Here is a 5,009-nt window from a genome sequence, read left to right as displayed (position 1 = left end):
ACATTTGTGGTATGGCATATGTGTTATTTGGCTGGTAATACCCGAGGAAAAACCACCATGGTTGCTAACCATGGTGGCTGCCACCGTGTCACCTCTCTCTACCGCCACCAGCCACATGCGGAGGTGGATGTGTGCGTGAATGGTTGTGTGTATGAACGTATCTTGTAATGATAATGCTATGTATATCTTTACTTTCCAGGAACCGAAAGGAAACTCGTCCCTGCCGCCTGCTACCTCCATACCGCTGCTTGCTACCACCATGCGCCACCACCGGCCGCCACTAGTTTGTTGTGTATATGTGTTTGTGTTAGTGTGTGTGTGTGGTTATTTGGGGTTTTAGCATTGTAAAATGTAACAAAAAAGAAGAGTAATGAAAAGAAAACTGAAAACCACCACCGTAGGGTGGTGGCTGCCGCCATCGGCCGCCGTGTCGGGTGGCGGTGTGCTTAGTTGTGTTGGGATTGCTTTTTGGATGTTTGGACAAAGAAATAAAACCCTAATTGGCCTATTAAACCCTAATGGGCCCAATGAAGCCCTAATGGACCCAAAAGCCCAAACATGTGACTAATGGGTGTAATAAACCCTAATTGACCTAAGGAAAACCGTAATGGGCTTAAGGACTTGGTTTTGGGCCTATTGGGTTAAGAATGGGTGGAAATCCCTAATTATGGTTTAGAAAACCCTAATATTGGATTTATGGACTTGGATTTATCGGGATCCTCATTTGGGCCATTGGAATGTAATTGTGTGTTAAGCCCAATCACACCATATGATTTATTTAGAAGAATGAAGTCCTTAATGGGTTAAGTGAGAAACACTTAACCCTAATCGTCATTTTATGTGAAAACCCTAATTTCACTTGGGTTTATCATTAGGCCTTTCATTGGGCCTTGATGATTGGATTATTAATGGGCCATCCAAGATCAACCAAATGGACTAGAATAATTAATGGGCTTCGAGGTAAGGCCCATATGATGAGTTGGGCCTAATTTGGAAAATTGCGCCATAGATGGGCCATAGTTTGGACCTTTATGATTATATGATATTGGGCCATTAGAATGTTGAATGTTGGATTGGAATAAATGGTTGGGCCTTATGGTAAGACCTTGTAAAGGTTTGGGCCCAATTTGGAAAATTGGGCCATATGTTGGGCTTTGACTCATAGTTTACTTTTGGGCCATTGGATTGGGCCTTGGGCTTGAATAAAGCTAAGTTAGGGGTAAAGTAGTATTTACCCCCAAGTATGTATTTATGGTTATGTGTTGGAACCCAATTATTAATTGGGTGATGTTTTGATATTGACAGTTCGAGAATCTGTCATCCAGCAGCTGGGGGTCATGTCTACGGGACTTCAGCAGTGTGAGGTGAGTTACCTTCCAGTAGAAGTGGGTCTAAGGCACCAAGGCCGACCCACTATTAGCTAATAGTTGAGATGATTGTCTTTGTGGTAATTGTCTGGTTTGCTACTACCTGGTATGTTTATGTGTTAGCATGGTACGTTATATGTGATAGTGGTAGTAGGAGGGGAATAGTCCCCAAGTTCGGTTGTTAGGACCGAAGGGTAGGTCGGGCACCCCAAATATGCCTGACAATATTATTATGTTATGATATGTGTGGTAGTAGTAGTAGGGTGTGAAATAGTCCTCGTGTACGGGTGAGACAGACCGGTGGGTAGGCAGGCACCCTAGAATGGCCTGACACGGGTAGGTCAGCACCCCAGAATAGCTTGACACGGGTAGGTCAACACCCCAGAATGGCTTGACATGGGTAGGTCAACACCCCAGAATGGCTTGACATGGGTAGGTCGGGCACCCCAGAATCGCTCGACAGTATGTATGCTATGTGATTATAAGGTATGTGGTATGATGGGGGAACTCACTTAGCTTCGTGCTTACGGTTTACAGTTTTTGTTTCAGGTACACGTTTTAAAGGAAAAGAGTCGGCTTGATCGCAACGCATCACACTATGATTTTCCACACATGAGATCTTAGGGATTACACTCTGATATTGTTTTATGATAACATGTTTTTATTATATATACTTTGGTTTTGACATGACATGATATTATGGATGTTTTATTATATTGAAACTTTTATGATAACGTATTTAAAAATGAATTTTTTGGCCTGTATTTTTTGGATGTTACAAGTTGGTATCAGAGCCTTGGTTTGAGGGATTCAGGCACACTCTCGGGTGTGTCTGAACTCAAACTAAGGACTTGGTATGAAAATTTACAAAAGAAAATCATTTTATAAAAGAGTTTGAAAAGAATTTGGAAGGAGAAAAGAACTTTGATAAGAACAAGGTGTGTGATGTGTACAATCAGCCGAGCTCAAGTAAGTTTTCCCCAAGATACCCATGCATGTTATCTTATGTTATTCTATGATATGATATGATTATGAGAACTGCATGCTAGATTAGAGTTAAGGATCTAGGAAGGATGCCTTATATGACTATTTTATGTACTTGTAGACTTGCATGCTAGTACTGATCAGTCAGTAATAGGATAACCTGTTTAGGTTATGCCTGATTGTATGAGCCTTTGGATTTCATGTATAGATCCCTGAGTAGAGGATAGAAAGGTTTGATTGGAATATGATGGTTAGATTTTCCACTGTCTGAACGCTGCTTGCTTTGTGCTTTGTAGGACTCTTAGTAATGTGAGCTAGCTATATTCATGAGGTAGCTAGTTGACATTACTGGGAATCTTTCAGCAACTGAGGACTGGGTGAGTTCAGGAACCTAGGAAAGCCTAGGATATGTTTCAGTGGGTTAGTAGTGAGGTTCAGTGAGACTTGGGTGTACAAGTTTGAGGAAGTGACTTGGAGGATTCGGGAGGATTGCTGAGGAAAGTATGGATAGGTGTGGAATGTAGTATTGGGCCCGTACTACTGAAATCACATGATCCATACTCGAATCGGTGAGAGTCTTGGAGAATCTGAGAAGCTTCTGGGAGGAGTTTGTGACCCGGTTTGGGGACAGAGGATGTTCTAGTTGTTGTAGCTTAGCCATTGACAAGTGAGCTAGTGAGCGTGACAGGGTGTCAGACCCTAAAGGATATGCAAGAGTTGAAGATGCGAGATTGACTTAGAGTACCCTAGGAAGAGGGGGTCATGCTAGGTGCGTATAGTAGAGGGTCCCGGGGAGAGACCCAAGACTTCTGATCATCGGGCGAAAGGCCAGCATGGTCGTAGTTAGTGCAGCACGTACGGGAGAGTGCAAAAGGGAGTTTGTCGCTCCAAGGGCTTAGGCTGCTACAAGGTAACGGGGTTGGCCATGTCAGCAAAAGGTGATAAGGATTCTTGGGTATATTCAAATCCTTAGAATGTCAGTTCAGTATGGTGTTAAACACCCAAGAATAAGATTCAGATTCTGGTTCCGGCTCAGGCACAGTGCCTGGGCCAGTTGATGCGAGATCGCAGAAGTTCATCTCATCGGAGATTACTTGTAGAGTTATGGGAATGGACCTCGGTGGTTTTTCGTTCAACCAAGGAAAGGGATTTGGGAGCTCTTGGTAGTCGTCTCGGGGCCTTTTGGGCCAGATTTGTCGCGGGGAAGTTAGGGGTTCATTTGAAACCCAAGGTATGTGGATTCTTAGAATCCTTCGGGAAGGAGGAACCTATTGTTAGTTCCTATCAACAAGATTTGGAGAGATTTTTTTCGTGTTCTCATGATGGTATAAGTACCTCTGGAGAGGGTGATCTGTATTCCTCCAGATGTTGCGGGTATATCATTTTCTAGTGCTACTAGATGGATGTTGGGAATATGCACCTCTTCAGAATTTGATTGAGTTTGGATAAGTCAGATCTCGTGTTGGTTTTCTGCTAATGTTTGGGTTATCAAGGATCGTATATGCCATCCTGCATGCCGAAAAGTCATTGATGAACCCACAGAGGGACGCATCTTGTGAGGTAGATTTCGCGTGTACCATTATCATTCTGGATCTTTGTCGAGATTTGTGTAGGAGTATTATTTGGGAGATCCTTGGTCGGGAATTAGTGGGATGGTTCTCCAGTGAAGTCAGAGTTCAGTGATTCTATCATTTGTTTGTATATGGTCGAATTTTTCTATGGATGCACTTTGGAGTTCAAGGCACTACTATTGCTAAAATAGGATTAGTAGCACGAAGATGGTGATGACAGTTGCAGGTGTTAGATGCATAAGTGGTTGGTCATCGGATGTTCAAGAGAATCGTATTTTCGCATGGGCTGTGTATAGATAGAGTTCAGTGGTGCTGCGAGATTGGAAGTGGGAACGAGGACTCGTCAGCCAGAGTGAAGATTAGAGCCTCTTGTTGTCAGCATGGGAGGTGGATTGAGATGTCAGACTGGACCAGATTTCAAGAGTACTCATCAATATTTCCGGGTATGAGGGATCTTAAGGTTTAACCGATGATTAATCGCTAGCATTGGTAAGCACAAGTTGTCATCAGTGGGATACTAGAAAGCGAGAAGGATTGGAAATACTTCAATTCTCACGTGCCGTGAAGACTTAGTTGAATCTAAGTGGGGGAGAGACTTTTTGTAAAGTCCTCCAAATGTGAGTTCTGGTTGCGCGGGGTGCAATCTCTTGGGCACCTTGTCAACCAGAAGGGTATTCTAGTCGATCCGGCCAAGATAAAGGCCATGATGTAGTGGGGGGTTCCGAGGTCTCCATATGAGATTCGGATTTTCCCGGGTCTAGCAGGTTATTATCGGAAATTTATACGAGACTTCTCCGAGATTGTGGTTCCTTTGACTCGACTGACCAAGAAGTCGATGGCCTTTCGCTGGGGGCCTGAGCAGCAGGCACCCTTCGAGACTATCAGACAGCGGTTGTGCGAGGCACCGATTCTCACTCTGCCAGAGGGTGTAGATGATTTCATGGGTTACTGTGACACTTTGATCACAGGCATGGGTACGATACTGATATAGTGGGGTCACGTGATAGCAGGTTGCAGGAACCATGTTAGAGTTCCGGTTAGGACTCAAGTTCAGTGGTGTGTTAGGTCGAGTGCGTGATCGACCCGG

The sequence above is a fragment of the Lactuca saligna genome, chromosome 5 (assembly GCF_052625555.1).
Source record: "Lactuca saligna cultivar CGN05327 chromosome 5, ASM5262555v1, whole genome shotgun sequence".
Lineage (NCBI taxonomy): Eukaryota > Viridiplantae > Streptophyta > Magnoliopsida > Asterales > Asteraceae > Lactuca > Lactuca saligna.
The sequence above is the reverse complement of the archived record's forward strand: the minus strand, read 5'-3'. Positions refer to the sequence as shown.